The 19,925-nt window shown below is 34.3% G+C and overlaps 1 protein-coding gene across 2 annotated transcripts in view; it reads left to right on the forward strand.

Moving 5' to 3' along the window:
* Positions 1 to 4,926: 4,926 nt before the first annotated feature.
* Positions 4,927 to 19,925, forward strand: part of LOC113492900 (flocculation protein FLO11-like) — a 61,718-nt gene continuing 46,719 nt past the window's right edge. The window contains exons 1-2 of one of the 2 annotated variants that reach the window (XM_026870617.1): positions 4,927 to 5,156; positions 16,716 to 16,865. The gene's annotated coding sequence lies outside the window, so the exon portion shown is untranslated. Of the gene's footprint in view, positions 5,157 to 16,685; positions 16,866 to 19,925 lie in introns of those variants that run through there. The other variant, XM_026870618.1, reaches the window with a different exon arrangement.

Genomic DNA, 19,925 nt, shown 5'->3' on the forward strand with positions numbered 1-19,925 from the left:
ATTTTTAATGCCACATTATAAAAAAATAAAAATTTCGTATTTTTTTTTTTTACCTTGAGCAACCCTTAACTCTTAAGGGTATGAAAAAGTTAGTCGATTTTCAGACCTACTGAATACGCATATAAAATTTGGTAAAAATCGGTTAAGCCGTTTCGGAGGAGTACGGTACGGTTGTTACTAGGGTGATGTAATCTTTCTAACGATACCTCATACAGCAAGATTAGTTTATGCATTCAAAAGTCATTTTGCAGTAAAAAAAACCTAAAAAAAATACTGCAAACATTGCACTCCTGTTTAGGAAAGTCTTGTTATACATTTATGTCAAACAAATGAATATATAATCTAAGTCTTTATTTATTTCTCAACGAGCATCCATGATAGCAAGACTAAGTACTGTAAGACTACCATAACAAGCCATCAATACTTTATAAGGCATCTCAGACGAAGAAAAAACAAAATCATTTTACAAATTCCATTTTTGAATTTGAGTGTACGTACTGGTATAAGAAAAATAATTTGTCCCTCAAGCTTACCACGTTTGTGGAAGAGAGACACCATAATACTTTGTCTCGCTTCCACAACTGCAACAGTACTTCTTAAAGAGGTGACGACCAAGGAGTCTTGTGACTTCAGCCTGAGGCAAGGAGATGAAGCAAGGAGGAAGGTATAACACCGGACTTTTCGGTACGTGGCCAATGTACTCTCGCCTTTATGTGAGGTCAGCGTATACTGAATATGTTAAACTAATGTCTGTTCTTGACTCCTTTAAGTCGCATATATTGGTTCTGATTTATGACAGATGTCGATTAGATTTTTTACAAGATTATTGTGTCCTTTTCTGCGTCATTTAAATCCACGGGAGTTTTTAATGTGTTGTGATTTAAAAAAATCTCCCATGATTACATGTTTGACAAACCAAAACATTAACAACGTAAAATCCCAATACTAATATAAAGTAATTAAGAACTTTTAATTCATGATAGGAGTCCTTCAATCAAATCAATGTCAGTCCACTTAATGATTATCAATCATTTGCTAAAACAGTGTAATTTGTTTTTTATGCATTAAAAAAATGAATTTAACTGTCAGTCAGTTTAAACAATAAGAGTTTGACACTACACACTTCATCCCCCGAGGAGATGGGTGCGTATTATATTTTTTTGACTTTTCTTAAAGAAAGGCTATTTTGATTGATTTACGACTCATTAACAATTTTCGAATTCCATTGCAACCCATGTCTATAACGTATCGTCCTAGGAAGGGAAGGCAAAGTACAAAGAAAGCATTAACCTGTAGGTTTCTTTTTAACAAATGTACACTTTCTTATAAACACGTCTAAAATGAACTAGTACCATTGATGCCTAATCAAGCTCTTTCACAACAATGATTTTGTTAAAACTAAACATAACAATGTTTATATACTACCTGTATTATTCCTTATCGTCCTCATCTTTTCAGCAACAGGACTTCAACTGCTGTACACAGGCCTCCCCCAGGGACCGCCTGATACACGCCTTGTAGGTGCTACATAGTTTGCTAGAGTATTATTGCTCGATTCTTACCTTTACGTTTCGGCAAGTCACCGCACTAAGGTGATTCATTACAAGTAGGGTAGAAGGTTACGTCGTCCCGCTCGGCTGCGTCGTCTCGACACACTCGAGCGTCTGCGCCTGCGCCGGTCGCCCTCCACTTCCTGAGGGGACAGTGAGCTACTTGCCGACTTAACTTGATACCTTGGAATTAATCTCATACTTTTACTAGGTGAAGTTCATTCTTACCGTCGGCTTTTACTCAAACACTAAAATTGAAGGAAGGAAATTGCTGTCTTTGGAACGCTTCCATAATTGCAACGATCTTATTTCAGGTATAGACTATAGATATTGGTAAAAGATAATAGACTTAGTTTAATCCACATTTGGGACGTATGCTTTTGAAAAAAAAATAGACTTTTAATGACTTTTAATAGATAAATTCAAAGTAATATAGAACCCAACCGACCGCAAAACTTCAACACTTTAGCTATTTAATTTTGACAAGCCTAATCAGTTCGTCACTACACAATTACATCGATCTTCATAAAGATAAATTATTTCTATCAAATAAATCTCCAAAGCAATTCACACTTCACTCGTCCACTACCAAAACGTTTCAGATAAACAGCCTATTAATATCAAGTGCAATTTGTTCGATCAATCATGATTAGTTAGTTACGAGGTACGATATTATTTTTGAAAGCTTTCCGTCATTTGTGCCGTGACTCGCGTCGACGACCAATCATAGTAATTGAAAATGTGAAGAGTTACGTTGAGTTAGACGTATTATGTGTTTAGAAAATTGTCTGTTAATAATGATTTCTGAGGCGTGTATGGTAGGCAATGAAAATGAATAAACTGTTTTCAGAGGCTGTTTCATAACTGAAATTAATAAAAGTGTGTCGCAAAATGGAATTATGGAGCCTGATCGAATATATATCTTCATTGCAAAGATAGTTCGACAACTTAAAAAATCATTACTCTAAGAATTTAGTATGGTTGCCATTAAACACAAAGCAGTACTTAATCATTCAGAACTCGAACTCATCGTATCAACTACCAACGGTTTTTCCAAGATTTTTCCAATAAAAGGCAATATCGCCAAAATTTTAAATAGGATTAAAGTGATTTTCGTCGAACTCAAACAAAAGACATTAATATATTCGTGGATAAGTATTTGGGTATGACAGATTTAAGGACCCAGCTAATCGCATCAGCATTGTCTATTATGAGTGTTTTCCACCAATAAGCGGCAAGCCAGACAATTGGCCGAAACGCAAAAACAAGACCTTTTGTTCGCTAATGCAATTACGTAAAAGGAGTTTGAATAGCCATGCAGTTTGTCACAGATCTAAAGAATGCTAGGAATTTACTTTAATCCGTTTACGAATAGTTTTCGACAGTTTAACTTGGTATGAGTTAACTAGAATTTGGCTTTATTAAATAGGCTATTTGAAATAAAACGGAAGGATGGTAACGCATAGGTGGTATTAATAGAATAGTTAATAGTCATAAATAGAATAGAATAGGTAGGTATAGAATATTACTAAGTATTGCTTGCTGATGATTTTGTAGAACAACGCAGTGAGAAAACCGGCACACCGGATTTCTTTGAGGGCTGGTTAAAAAGCTATGTCAGAAACCAACGGGAGGCTAAAGAATTATAATACGAAAGAAGATTATGAAGAAAATCTTATTAAGATATAGGAAACAGTGTATTTATTTTTTACAGCGTATGATTATCAAAGTTCGTTCCTTCTTTGTTAGAAGTATAACCGTCATAATTATAATAATGTGTATGAATGCAAGTTCAGTACTTATCTTTACATAGCAAGCATATCTTGCTCTGTGCAAGAAAAGATAAGCGAAATATGATAACAATTAGAACGTTGCTCCCTTGTCTGCACGTCTGTAGATATGAATCACATAGACACAAAAATGTATCTACTTTACGTATTAGTAAGTTAGTCATACAAAATTAATACTGAAGCTTGTATCAGATAGATTTCATCAAACAAATATGTTTCAAAAAGGAGTCTGTATAGTATCAAAGCTTGGCTTCATGACGTCATAACGTGTTAAGTTATGATAGCATAAAGTTCGCTCGCGTCAGCACGCGGTGTCGTGTTCACTGCAGTTCCAGGTATAGGAAGCTTAAAGCTCGCTGTTTCGTACCTGAGCGAACTTTCGCAACACCGAACATTACCCGGACGAATTGAGGAGTAGTGAGCTTTGATTTGACGTTTCGCACTTTATGTATTTTTGAGTTTTTTTTTTATTCTGGCAATTTTTCAACCATCCTGTATTTAAGAATTGTTCTAATAAAGCGGCCTTAAATATTATATTAAAATTTAGTTTTTTGGTTGCAGCCGTAAAACGCTAAAAACAATACAAAATGAGTATCGTTTTAAGTGTCCAGTAGGATGTGTTACTTGAAAACTGTTCGTTCTTTTTTACATAAACTTTAGCTAATTGAGGGTTAATGACCTGAATGTTGCATTAGTCAAGCAGCAACATCTTGATTGCGCATATATTTAATAAATTCATTGACCTTTCCGTGATTCACTTGTCTGAAAATATGAACTCACTGGCCACTCATAAATAGTCTTAAAATTAATTTACTCGGCCAATTTTTCGTTTAATTTTAATTCAGAACATGAAAAGGATACAATTTGAAAAAGGAACTTAAATAAATTTTGCCGTGATTGAAACTTGTTTTGTCTAATAAAATAAATTAAAAAAGGAACTCATAAATAAGACCTTCTTTTAACATTTATGATTGTGAAATCGAGAGTTTGATAACGAGATTTAGTTATAAGCACGTAATAAAGCATTGAGGAATAAAAACTGAAATTTGATTCCTGGACCAGCCTGCACGCGAACAGAGCAGTTTTACTAAATTAGGAATATATTTAATTACAATATACACATGAAACGGATACTGTTTTCCTTAATAAAAATAATATATTGAAAGTTAGTACTATGCGTTAACCTTGTAATTTTTTGTACAGTGTTCATTTTATGTAATTAGAAAGGCTGTGTTTTATTACAAATACTAAATAAAGCAACACCAGATTTAGAACAATTCTGTTTAAGTTTATTCAACCGTGAAATAATCTGTAATTAGGTTGTACTTAGCATTCTCTTAAAATAACTACTCAAAACCATTTTTTCGAATGGAATAAAATGATTTAAAACAATTCCATGTCCATTTATAAAAATACAAAGTAATTTAAAACAACATAATGGTATTCATCACTGTAATGATCTTCAAAAACGGTTGCAACACACAAAAGTAACCTCAAAACATATTAAAACTTTTGCTTTACTAAACAAAGACATGACAAGTGTTCCAACCTGTCTTGGGTCATATCAAAGGAGGCGGAAATAGGGAAAATACCCCGGGCTGGGGTGCAACACAACTCGGTTGGGTAACAGGTGCCGCGCGGCGCCTGCACGTGAGCGGCCGCCATTCGCGCGCGCGCCGCCATCGCTGCCGCTTCGAAAACCGAACGCGGTCCGACCGTTATTCAAATATTCAAATACCGAAGTGCTGTGTAACGAACATTTTCTGAGGATTTTGTGCCAGTGTTGGTTTTTTGTGTTTCTTTTTTTTTAAGAAAGGTCAGTGTTTTTGTTTTTTATTTTATTTATATTTTTTGTGTTACTTACTATTTTTTTTTCTATAAAATATAGAAATTCTATTTTACTATTGTAGTAAATATTAACCTATACAAAAAAATAAAACAAGCTTTTAAAACGATAAAAATCTTACAACATTTCTGTAAGAGGGGCGAACGTCTTAAGAAAAGATTTCAACGCATAAGCTGTAATGAGCTTTGACGTTCACCAACGGACAACTCTAATAATAATAGTTAACTCTCGATGGGCGGATTATACGGCTTAACGACTACTCTGCAGACATTATTGATACATTATGTATATAACTATATACATTATTATACAATGAAGTAACTTTCAAATGTCTTTTTTCATAACTGACTTAATAAGCGTAACATCTGGAAGCTTTTAAGTAGGATGGTAAAAGTTTCTTCAGCTCTAAAGAAATAATGTTATATAGCTTTTTTAGATCCAATATCACGTCAATTTCACATTACAACAAAGCTTCGAATAACTTATTCATTTAACTGAACAAGGTACTATAAAAATGAAGAAAAAAATCTCCAATTTATACTTTTTGCTTTTACTCTATTTTTTTATTAGTCCAAGGAGTTTTTTTTCTAAGAGTGTTATTGCCAGGTCGTATTAGAGTCTGCAATAAAGACTGGCACCACAAACACCGGCGCTCGGGGTTTGAACCCGCGCCGCGGACGTTGGTCAACGCCTCAGGTTATAAAGTCGCAGTTTACTCAGAGTTCAATCTCCTAAACCGTTGTTATTTTCCATTCTTATTTGCAACGAAACTGGATGGAGACCTATAGTAACAAATTAGAGTTTCTAGAAGTACAATAATGATAATTTCATAAGTATGTTTAGAATGATAAGAACGAAAATATATCACTTTAATATGAGGTTCCTCGTGATAGTACTTAAAAAGACGTTATGAAATGACATTAGTTTTTTTAGTACTTATTCAAAATTTCAGTATATTATGTATGAACAAATGCTTAATCATCATACAGGACACCCTTGTTTTGTTCTTGCAATCTTCTCGTATCATATCTTTCTCGTTATTAACTATCAAAAGCTTATTAAATGAGAAAACCTTGAATTCAGACACAATCTGAAATAACTTCACAGAAGGAATTAAGAAAAAAAAACAATTTTCCTTCACATAATTATAAAAGGTTTTAGTTAGAAGGGTCTTATGATTCATTGCGTATCGCTTTACGTTTTTTTGTGTCCAAAAATTTGAAAATTAGTCACCTGTACACTCACTTAGGCTCTAATAACCGCTTTTGGTGACTCAGTTTCGTAAAAATATCTTATTTTGGCATAATCATGCATTATGTATTTGACCTCTTGCATTTATCAGAATAAATTTGAACTCAAAATTAAGATTTTTTGCTTGTCAATGTCATATGTACTTTCTAAGTTGTTTTAAATCATTAAGCCGAAACTCATGTTGTCTTTGTCATTTTAAGGAGTTAAACAGTGACATATAAACTGACAGATAAAGTTGTATCAGTATTTTAGAATATACACAAACCGTAGAACGTCGTGTTCTGAAATTAGATCTAATTATCTGTAATAGGCAAACATAAATAAGGCTTCTTCCTTCTTCAATTTTATAATTTTAAAGAGTTCACAATCCCGGAAGGTTAATTATAAGGTTTTTCCGCAATTTCATGCAAAAACATCTCAAAGGAGGTTTTTATATAAATACGTATTAGACCGTGTATTTATATTATATCTACATGAGCATGTAACGAGATTGAGTTTTTATGTAAACGCTAAATATTAAACCGTGATTTATCATCACGCACTTAACTATTTATATAAGGTAATAATTACAATATTTATCTAAGTACTTATGTAATGACAGAAGCACGAAACGAATGCTTGTAACATCACTTATGAAATTACAAAAATAAAAATGAATATACAAAGAGAAAAAATGAAACAATTAGCCAAGAAATTAACATATGATCTAATCGAGGATATATTAGACTTGGACATGAAATTAGTGTCAATACGAGCTTAAAAGATGGTGTTACGACAGCCGACAGTGAAGATTCACACGAGATACGCTCGCTGTGTCACAACCATACTTAAGCAAATGTCAAGCTGATCGAGACCGAACACGCAATACTATTGAAACTGCAATACATTAAGAACTCATCGATAATACAACACAATTGGGATGTTTACAAGAGTATCTCAACCCATCCATGACAGAGTTCAAAATGAAATTGATCAAACAAAGAAGAATCATTTCAATACTTGAATTTCGAATTCAAAGATCACGTTAATTCAAATAATGGATAAAGAATGACTAACAATGACAGATAATGATACTCTTGGATGACCTGCAGATCCTAGCACTTACGCGTTAGATTTGGTAAAAGATAATCATAAAGCAACAAATAACGATAAAGCTGAAGCAATAGAGGTTACCATCCAGTTTGAAGACGACACGGATGTTGTTAAGCTTAGTACACTGAATGAACGAGTTCGTTATTTTAATGTGGCAAAGGTCATGACTGTTTTCGATGCCTGCGAACAAATCCTCAAGCGACCTTTAGATGTAGCTCGAATGTTTATCGATAAATACATTAGTATTTGTTTACTTTTTGTTATATTCAGAATGGGTATTTATTATAATGGGCATGTTTAGATGATACAAACATGAGACGAAAAAATTACTTCAGTGTATTGCGTTCAGAGGAAAAAAACAAGTGTAAAGTTCAGATTCTCGTAAAACTTGAAAAGAGTTATTTAAGTGCATTAATAGGTTCAGCTTGTGAAAAGTAATTTGTAACAACTTATATGGTCAAGGTTGCCTATTCTACATCCACAAATCACCGCAAATAACCACTTCTTTATAATAGAGGATCATCTAACATTTATTAATAATAATTGGAAACGACCACCTGCCGTAGAGAAATTCTTGAACATCTACGACAATCTCGAGTCTATATATAATTAGCCGCATCTTAGATTATACCCCACATGATTTATGATATAAATAATATACAAGATCTCGAAGCGAAAGGCGAATCAATTTGTCTGTAACGTCACATTTGACAAGTTTGGGTGAGAGCTATTACGTCATAACTGGTAATGTGAAGAGTACACAGCGAGACACGGATATCATGAAATGGTTAGCACGACGTGTTAACGTTAATATGCTTCTAAATAATACTAGTTATGTGACGGGTGACAATCATTTACTTGAAGTAAATGTGAATGTGAAAAGTGGTGTGGTTCAATTTGACATGGTACTGATAGAAATTAAAATGGAGGACAAGAAAAATTGAACGTTGATATCGGAACTATTAATTGTAATTGATAATTTAAAAATGTATCAGTAAACTCTAACTAAGGATATCCTTACAATTGATTTCATAAAATCAGTAAAAATATTGTATACCATACATATTGGTGCAACAATAAACGATGATCGTTTATAAAACGGAACTCTAAATAAGGCAAAATAACACCCAAAAACAGACATAATTTAAGAGTATTAGCAAATAAAAGTCTTAATACGGCAGCATATATATCTTAAAATACCAGCTAAATTCGAACCACCATGTCCCGAAGGTGAGCTTGACCTTGGGAACCAGTTCCATGTTTTGGTGCAAAAGATTCCAAACCTTCCGATAAGTAATAAAATCGAGAAATATTTTAAGAATAAAATGTATTTGAATTAATTAGGTGCTTGTTTGGATGGAATAATATCGATAAAAACATATGACTACTAGCAGACTTGTTTGAAGCACCTGAACTTGAAGATTGATAAAATAAAGCTTATCTTTCACTAGTTATTGTCAATTCAGTTCTTAGAACTCTTAATCTACACACCCAACTAAAAATTGCATTGCATTAAATTCTAAATCAACAACAGATCCCGCCAAAGTATCCATCACATTGATTGAATCATCAATCTTCACAGCTCACACAGCAATGTGTTGTTTAAAGACAAATAGTTTTTGACAACATTACATAATAATACAGCAGCAAGAAAAAAACAATCACTTAATAGATTTCTAATGTTAATGATGAGACGAGAACAGTCACTAAAAATTATACTTATCTAACTTTTTATGGGTCTACAACTTGATTTACACTGTCTGGTATGTCTAGGATATTTATAGGTCTGAATGAAAGTGAAGAATAACGTAGCTAAGTTTTTTTTAATCTGGTCCCATTATGCTACCTTGGAGAACACCGGGCTTGGTTGTATGCTTATACTTCATATACGTGCTGATTTACTCCTCTCTTTGTGCCAATTTGATAGAATACTTAATTAATTGATATCTCTAATGTAATAACTCTTTTTTAAATTATTTTTTGTTCTTTCATTTTATCTCAATTTTAACTCAGTGTTGAACTGATACACAATTTTAACAGTATCTGGAAGTCAATTTATTAATTTGGGATAAACGCTTTTAAGAATTACATTTGGAAAATCCAATTACGTATTGTACTACTAGCACCTTTCAACTATTATTAGTTAAAAAGCTTGTAACACGTGAACAATGTATAATCGCACCCCATGGCGACGGGTGCACCCCATAATTGTAACTTCCTGTATTGATATAACAACTGTTGAAATACATCATTTTGACTTAGATACTCCTGCATGCATAATTTTAAAACCTATCTTGGGAATACACAAATATATGTATATGTGGGAAGTATTGTCACGTAGTTAGTTTTATCAAAGGTTTAACATTCTACTTATACGAGTGTGATTTATCGACGATTGCTGTTAGAATTTTGCTTTCCTCATTGACTACACGAAATACAACATTTTCGGCGTCATGTGTATGCAAGACACTAAGCTATTTATTACCCATCTGTAATATTAGAATCCACATTCCAATCGTTTGCTTTAACCGACCTGAACGAAATTCCTAAGATTATACATACATTCGCCAGATATCATTTTTTATTGCCGTCCGCTACACCAAGTCGTAACTTTTTCCAATCCCACTTTTTAGTTTCAAAACGTATCTTATTCCTGACGCTGTATTTACAAACAGCATGTTCATAAGGTGCGACAAAGACGTCGGTAGCGTGCGAGTGAGCCAGAGAATGTTTCGGCTGGAGTGCGACTTGCAAGCGTGCACTATGCGTTTTTGCGGCTGCATTTCTGCAATTTTGCGCGTGGATTAATTTAAGAGAGATTAGTGAAGATGGATTGTTGATTGAATCAAAATTGAATGGTTTCACAATAAAAAGAATATACGAAATAGTAAATGATAAAGTACACTTTTTTGCAAGGAACTTCATTATTTTAACACACACGTAAAATTAAAAAAAAACCATTTGTAACATTTTTTTGCTAAACCTTTCTTGTCACATTTTCTAACTCTACGAACATAACTACATAACTACAAACTACAAAACACGCCCTTCATTTCTATATTAAACTGAACACTGGTAACAAGCCACAACCTTGGCATACCTTCCACCATTCTCTACCGTACTTCCCTAGCGACATCAGGAAGCTATGACCCGCTGTCGCTCGTGCCTTACGCACAAGCATTAGACAAAAGCGGGCGGGCGGCCTTCGGGCGACCGGTTGCCGGCCGCTTACTTTCGCATTGCAACCAGCGCCAACCAACTCGCCGTACTATTCAATTGCTCCAAATCGCACGCAGATAGCGTTTCTGAATGTTTTACGGAATGTTACAGCAGGTAGACAGAGTAATTGTGAATTAGAGTATTTAAAATTCAGATCGTCAAGATATTAGATCAAAATTTATAACTCTTTTAAATCTCACGATGCGAGGTCCCTGTTAAGTTCCTCAAGAAATCTCTAAGCATTGGAGAATTTTTGCGATTACGATCGTCAATGACACATCTAAAGAGAATTATACCTTTCGATGGAGTTGCATCCAAGAGACCATTTTTTATGGATTTTGTCAATATTTAAAGAGTTCAATTTAGTTTTTTCTATTACACCCAAAAATATCTCGCATCCTTAGGTATCGCATTTATTGATAGAATTTAAGATTTCTTATTTGTAAGACGTCATTATGCGCGTAATACTCCCGCGACGTGTAGAGTATTATTTTATTGGCAATATTTAAGGTATACGTAGACGTATTGTTCGCTATCACGTAAGTAGCGGGTTCAGATATAATGGTGTATTGACAAGTTCTTGTTTACGACCTATTCTATTGTTTAGTTAGTTATTGAATCTGACGTATGAATGCTTGTTAGCTCTAACTTATCGCAACTTGCTCGCTCTTAACTTGCTCCTTTTTATTGGAGATATTTATAATAATTTAAGATTTACGTAACATGTGTATTGAATCATCTATTCTGGCTTTGCTTTAGATCAAGGATAACTCTTCTTGAACTAAACTAAACTTATGTCCGCGGTTTCGAATACGAGAAAAAAGTATTTTTTTCTTGGTTATTTATTAGTATAAAATGACGACTATTAAATTTGTAACTTCTTCACAAAAGTAAAATATCGATATTAATAAACCTCGAGCGAGAACGTCACAATTAATGATCACCAGACAATCAATTGATGGCTTCGTAGCGAGTTGAACAGGCTCATGCGTCACAACTGCGACTATCTTACTGAAAGTAGTGAGATTTTTGCCCCAAGATGGATACTATAATGTTATTTCTTTCTTGGTAAGGATCTTTCTACAGGCCTTTGGACAATACCTACAAGTCTCTCATATGAAAGAATTTGATCTTTTTTTTAAACTATTCTTTCAGACATTCAAGTCTCTTGCATAAAGACACTCGGACTGCTTATGCCACTTGTCTTACACGGGGATCGAACTCACTACAGGTGGAACAGTGGAATCGGCCTGTCGATCTCTACAAAAAAAATGTTTATTATTTATCCTTTATGGATAGATACATATTACATATACTTTTTAATGAGCAGGCGAGGGTGTTTAAGAGTACTTAGATTGCTCTATTTTTTACGCGTATTTAGTACCTTTTTTTTTGGTATTAAAGGCGAGGGATTCCTCATGGACACCCACACCCTCGGGGGAGGAAATGGGTAGTGTCAGAGTTTTAGTGACAAAACCTGAACCGCCGTGCTACGTCATCCGCGTTTTTGTGTCGGTGCATGGCAATGCGTTGCAATCCTTCAAACAGCGTGTTTACTACCTACTTTATTTTGCTTAATTCCTATTTTTTTTAATCTTAACGTAACTAAATAATTTTCAATTTCATAAAACATAACTTTCTACCTAAGGTTACCTCGTAAACCTTAGGTTATGAAGACCCTATACCTAAAACACTAAAAATGTTTACGAAGTTCTTATAAGTTCTACAAACGTGTATTTCTTAAGCAGTCACCACATTACGTATTATTTAACTTGCGTAAAGTTTGTCAATGGCGGCAGGTGGCAGCACTGGGTCACCCAATCGAGGCGAGGACGACTACTCACTTGACATTTTAAATTTAGAATTCGAGAATTCTAGTGTAATAAAACATGGCGGTTTGTGACGTCATATTATGTACAATTAGGCGACCTTGCAATGTCGAAGGAAAGTGTCATAAAGACTTATTATTTTAATTTGTTTGTATTATTAGATCATCTTGTAATATATAAAGTGTGTTTACGGTCGCTTTCAGATTTCCCATATCTATTGTAACTAGTTAAATCGAATAAACAAGGTTCTTACCATCTTTGACTTCGCAATGAAAACAACTAAAACTGAAATACTCAAAACCAATAAAGTCCTCATTCGTGATTACATGTGAAAAAACAACAGTAATTTACAATCAATTACAAACTAACTTCGCAACTAGTTGCAATTTCGACGCATCAATAAGCTTAAGTTCATGCATCTAGACCAAACGATTGCTTTGCAGTCGTGCGATGTTTGCGACACGAGAATTCGTGGTCAGTCGTGCGATTCTAAGTGCGTGGTGTCAGTACCATCATAAATCGGTATGTAATCGATTTTAATGAATTATCGATTCGGCGATTTCACGTGAATGAGTGTGTGATAGTGGCAACACTGACAGCGATATTTACAATCATTTGCTCTTACTTTTTCGAAATATGAAAACGTTGTTTCAAAATCTACTCATAACATTGCATGAGTCATTTTATTAAATAATTATTTGATCCGATCAAACAAGGTGCCGTTACACAAATTCGAAATCGATAGACATATCGATACAAATGAAATCACGATTCGATTATCGTTATCTGCCGAGTAGAGAAGTCAAAAGTGTTTTAAACGCGCCTAGTTGACCCGAATTATTTGTGCGTCGTAATTATCTACAATTACCTGTTACCTGTACAAACACTAATTACTTCTTATGTATCGGAATGTGCATTAACATGTAGTGATAAGTATGTCATAATTATGACAACCGGGGCTATTAGGAAAATTCCCGAGTTTACCAAGTACTAAATGCAGCTTAATACGCGATTATCTAATATTAATATATTCTGTGGTATCTTCGAGAGGATAAATCTGCTTTATAACGATAAATGATTAGAATAACAAATAGCTAAAACGTGTTCGTCGTCATCTATGTGTGTGTTATGTAAAAACATTCACTCATAAGCAAACGTAAGCAACAGCCGAGAAACGCTAACGATTTAAGACACCAATTTGTTTACACTCTAAATAAGTTATTTATAGCATCATCTACGTATTTTTTATTAACAAAACCAATACGAAATGACGAATATTGCACAAATAAAGCGAACACAAAATTGACATTGAAATAAAATGCCCGATTCTAAAATAATATTTGTATTAACACAAGCAATTATGACCTCCTTAACGTAAACTCCAAGGAGGTTCTAACCAGTACTGTTGAGTGTTCGTGGTACGACGACCGCAAATATCATTACGTTAAATCTCACCAAAAACGGATTACGCGAGTGACTTGACTAAAAACAGGATGTAAGGCTTAACGTTATGAGCATCTTAAAGGCATCGCTTTTTCGAAGGACTAGAAGCAGTTAAAAGCGCATGTTCTATCTGATACATTTTTTACCATTAGCCTTTGTATGAAACTTATTTAACTGTTTCATGGCACACGAATTTCAGTCCATTTGCTTCTACAGGGTGTTTGGCAGAACGTTGAACATACGAAAATGGTGGATAGGTGGGGTCATGTGCTACTTACTCAGCCCTAATTCATTTGGCCCTGACCTACTGGATATTTTTAAATATTTTTTTCTTTCTTCTTGTTTCCCCACTTTCTTTACTTTAAAAGAAAATCTTTTTTCTGCCAAATAAATTAGGGCTGAGTAAGTAGCAGATGACCCCACCTATCCACCATTTTCGTATGTTCAACGTTCTGCCAAACACCCTGTATATCAGACATGATCATAAAATACAGAAAACATTGAAACGACATAATCACAACGTTCAGTAGAACATAGAACCATGAGCTTAAAAATAAGTTTCTAAAATGAAACGCAAATATTTAGGTAAGCTTCGCTGTTACTGAGAAGGCTATCAAAATACCAAAACAACATTAAAGTTCCGGAGCCATAGCTGAGTTAATAGATCAAAATTGTAGGTAATTACATGGCGACAAATCACTTCGCCATCGCCCACGTCATATACCATAAAAGTCCTGCCAATCCTCCGTGACGTCACAAAAACTACATAACGTTTATAACGTTATATTTTTAGAATAAACCAGTCTCGTTTAAGTTATATTTCGGTTGTAGAAGAGACACAATAAAATTGGAGGAACTTGTTATGTCGTAGATGGTCACCCATCCACGGACCGACCGTATCAAGCGTAACTTATTCTGTGATCGATTAACTAGTTCAGTTTCAGTTTAGCCTCGAACTCCTCTTCACTTCCATAAGCACAATAACTGATATTACTCTAAGTCACCGAGACCCTGAATCTGACGCGATTAGGAAGTTGACATTATAATCCAAAGAATTGAGATTTATACTAACATGTCCAATGTTGGTACAAATAGTTATCGCCTTGCTAAACCATTCTGATGTGTGCTTGACAGCTAACAAGTTAAAGTTTACGAAAGCAAGGTCGTTAATTAATTTTAAATCGGGAAACGGATAAGGTATGGGTTCGCGAAGACCACATTTTTGGAAGGTAAAAGGGTTTTAAAAGTATCCAGTGCTTTTGGAAACGTTTATCATTTAGAAGTTTTTATCATACCAAAGTTAAGAGCGTTTAGTAAGTAACATACCTGTCTTCAACACAAGAGTGAGCCACTTCAGCATTACAAAGGGCTCTGAATTAAAATATAAAGCACCTATTTTTTACGACAACAATGCTTTAATAAAAACGTAAATATATCTCTTTGTCATGAATATAACAGCAGTAAATATTTTGCGCAGCCATTTTCTGTTTTGCATACTCGTAACCAGAGGGTCTAGTAACAACTCAATAAATACTCGGTTTGTCGTTGTGAGAGAGAGACAAAGCTTAGATTTGTGTAGTGCGCTGTCTCGCTTTTACAAGTGCAGGTGTATTATGCCATGTGGTGATGGTAGGTCCCATGATAAATGTATGTACTAGGCTATCATAAGAGTAGAGTACTAACAATTTCTTGTCACGCGCTAACCTTCGTGCTTTTTCATGATTCATTTCGCATTTGTTTTCGAACCGCATCCGGGAAAAACAATATCATGAAAGATTGCACTGAGCTGTGAAACTTAATCATATTTTACAATGTATTCAGTAAAGTAGATGAAGTTAGTTCAACTCGATAAGTTTTTTTTCAATTGATTGCCACCAACATCTTGCTTACGAGTAATCCTTTTTGGGTGTAAATTTCCAGTTACATACAAAGTTTAAATCGATCTGGTCTTTTAACATTTCTTCCTTAAGCTCTCAGACTACGTTCTATTGGCGGAACTTTAATAGAACCTTACCTACAAGATGTTGTGATTAAAATTCTCAATTAAAACCCCACTTTCCTCGCTTTAGAAGACCGATTTCCTTTTGATTCGTTCAAATTCAATTAGTATTTTACAGCCAGGGTCTTGGTAGAGTCCCAGTGCAATTAAGTGTTAAGTGCAATCAACAATCCATTTGTGAACGATCTTATATATAGACTGCTTTGTATAATTAAATCAATTTTAAAAGGTCTCTCTTTATTTACCAGAAACAAATCATTTTCGCGCCTTAAGGAAGAGGCTTATTTTTAATCCTTAACCCCAAACTTGCATATTCAAGGCATTGACATAATTACATAAAAGTGGAATAATAATAATTTATTCATAATTTAAGGTTATTTAACCGGTTTTATACTTACAGCGTTTTATTGTCCAGTTAACAATGGTCGCTCCGGTTCACTTCAATAAAATTCTAGGACGCTAAAAGAAGCAAGAATGTAAGACAAACTAGATATTAACTACAGAAAAATGTGTTTGAGCGCTTATCTTAATAATAAGATCAACACAATATACGAAAAAACAAGAAATTCTTGTTTCTATTTATTTATTATTTCCAACCTCTTTTTAAGTATGACTATTTTCCGATTTAAGTGACCATAGTCACGTCTTAAGGAAGAAAAAAAATACATGTTATTCAGTAATTCTTTTTTGTTACAGAAAACAAAGGAGTTGAGGATACGCTGACTGTGAAATGTTGATAGTGTGTTAGTAACGTCGTGTTAGTAACAAACGTGATAATCGACTAAAGTGTAGTGCTGTGTCCCGTATTCCTTGGACGAAGTTTTACTACTGGGCTGTATTGCCTTGGTGAGTATTTTTAATTATGTTCGTAATTTAAAAATATATAGCACACAACACGATTACGACTTAATTATTCTTTTCGTCTTATTTATCGAAACGATGTTTAATAAGTTAACCTAAATAATTTATTTCATATTTATTTATTATTTTTGTTAAATTGTTACAAGACTATGACCGCATACAACTTTCCACATTTATTCAATTTATTGTAAACCTCGTATATCACATAATTCAATGTTTTATTTGATACATTATGTCATTCATAAGTTATTAAATAGTAATACTTTTTTATACCTCAGCATGAGTGATGCGAAACGACATTAAAATTTATATATTCTTTTATTTACATAATTTCATAAACAGATGTACATATTATAATGTATTTGGCTTCAAGCCTACTAAACTTTAGTCATAGACATAATATCTTGGAATTTGGTTAACCTAGATTATGTAACCTCAAAATTATGCAATTGTGGATAGTTTATAACTCCCACCACAACTACAATGAATAATATTTGAATATTGCTAGTGTAGGGTCATTTTTTATAATTTAATTTAATTTAATCATGTATTAGTTTCAACTCAATTCGGTATTGAAATGGTTTATTTAGACACTTTGACGTTTTAATTTTTTAATTTACTTTACAACAAGCAAGGGCATTTGTATCAACTGTCATATTAGATGGTTGTCATTCTTCGGTTAGTAGTAATGTCACTTTATAGGTACAGTTGTGTCCTGAAGGCCTCTTCTATACCGGTTTCAACATCCGGCTTCGCTTGAACTTGAATTTTGTGACAATTTTGACTATCAAAGTTGATATTTAAGTCGCCATCTCTCGAGCAACGATCGCCTCGGAATATAAAAAAATATAAGTATATTATCCGTTTCGCTAAAGAACAAACAAAAACCGCAAAATAAATTCGTTTACACTTGCATATCATAAATTTATAATTCACTGTCGAAATAAATTGCATCAAATCTACCTTTCATAACTCACGGCTAGACATTCACACCAATAACGTATTTTATTCTTACTACGATTCATTACAAAACTACAATTAAGACAACTGCAACCAAGAATCGATTACGAAACGGTTCGTTGACAGCTCTAGTTTTCCCGCGTTTCTGCAATTATGTCGTGCAATATGGCGGCGCGGCGTGATGGGGCTGTTCCGGTGATGTTTCCGCCTTATGATGTGATTGCCGTCCTTGACTACAATGGCCAAGGTCGCCACATGACATTCTATGTTAGCCACATATTCGTCATGGGAAATTGCTTGAGGGATAAGTGTCGGCGTTGCGTGATGATACAAAAGTGTTACGCGCCAGTTGTCGAAACTGCATGTGATATACAATTATTTGGTATTAAGTAAAAGTCAAGATAATCAAATCATGTTAACGTTTTAATTGAAAAATATTAAATGAATGATGTAGAACAATTTACCCTAAACCGCTCACCTGATTGCATCGACGTGTGTGGCCCATTGTGGGCCGTTCAATCCTGCCCCGAGGAGGAATGCAAGTGATTACTCTCCAATTATCCGAGAAGCAAGTGCTGTGGGATCAGGGAAAGTGTAGGGAGTGTCGACCACTCACCATTATGGCACTAGCCCCACAAGTTGTGGGGAAATTTGATCAAACCGGGTGTAATTACTGCCAGCCGTCAGCGTTTGCGTAATACGAAGATATTAAGTGTCAACGATCTGCCTTCCGTGTGATAGATGGAATTTGAATTACTATTAAATTGATTATAAAGATCCAAGTTTGTCTGATCTTTGAGACATCAATTACGGAGAAAGCCAAACTATTATCACGCTGACAATTTTGTTTAACGAAATTGCTGTGCAGTGTTGACAGATTATTACCCGCGATGATGACGACATTTTATAATGATTTAACTCGTTTACCCAACAATCGAGTACAATACAAAATTAATCGAGCAAGCAGCATTAAACAGCTATTCAATCAGGTTTAATATAGGAGTATTGAGTTCTTAACAGCTAGCCGTGCGTCCACGGGATCGTAAAGTGTTCAGTCGGCAGTCGGCGGGGGCAGGGACCTGCGCAGAAAGCTCGCCGACCCACTTACAACCAGAGCCCAACCCGTTCCAACGCTTTACATAATTCCAACTCTCGCTACCTTTACACATACAAATATTTCCGAATTAATGAAAAAAAATGCATTTCTGTAACCGGTTACCCGGCTACTTGAAGATTGCGGGGTTAAGTAATGTTGCGCAATTGGAAAGGCGATCGAAAGCTGGTAATAACAGCGACGAAATACTCGACTACAAGTGACAATATTTGCAGGAGAATGGCATTGACAGCGATTTTGACGAGCTAACCTACTTACAATCACTTAACATTGATATCAAACACACATTACGAATATTGCTAAGCCAGCCACTATTGCACGATCACAAGGCAAACACATATTTACAACATTTTACTAGACAACTCGTCGGTTTGCTTGCTCTCATTTTCTCGAGAACTTGTTACTATCCAATTGGTTGCAGTTTTACATATTACGAGATACTCCGTGGATAATCTTGGTATTCAATTGAAGAACCAAAATATAAGAAAATCATTTCTTAAAATAAGTTATTGTTTGTCCCATATCTAATGTTTTGCTTGTGAGACACGCTATATTAGACAGTAAATAGGCAATTTGGATAAATTTTGCAATACTAACAACCAAAACAGCAATTTTGCAAAACAGCAACAAAAAGTGGCATCATGTAACTATGTGTGTTTACTTACATCATGTGAGAAACCTAAATATCGATTAGGACTTAAGATAACACTAGGTTATCCTTCTTGTATTATATTATAAAAGACACATTATTCCGAATTAAAAAAAATGCATTAAACATCATATTCGATTCTCCATTCAAAACATAACATTCTCTTCTTCATTCTCAATTTAAAACTTGGACTGTTTTTTTTTTTAAAGTCATAATTGTCTGTGGTATGCAGTAATGATCAAGAATCAATCATGACTGTATGAAATCTAATTAAGCCTAGAAAAATGCAAGAAGCCGACCTCGAACTACTTGCAATAATTTA

This window comes from Trichoplusia ni, chromosome 4, assembly GCF_003590095.1.
Source record: "Trichoplusia ni isolate ovarian cell line Hi5 chromosome 4, tn1, whole genome shotgun sequence".
In the NCBI taxonomy this organism is placed as follows: Eukaryota; Metazoa; Arthropoda; class Insecta; order Lepidoptera; family Noctuidae; genus Trichoplusia; species Trichoplusia ni.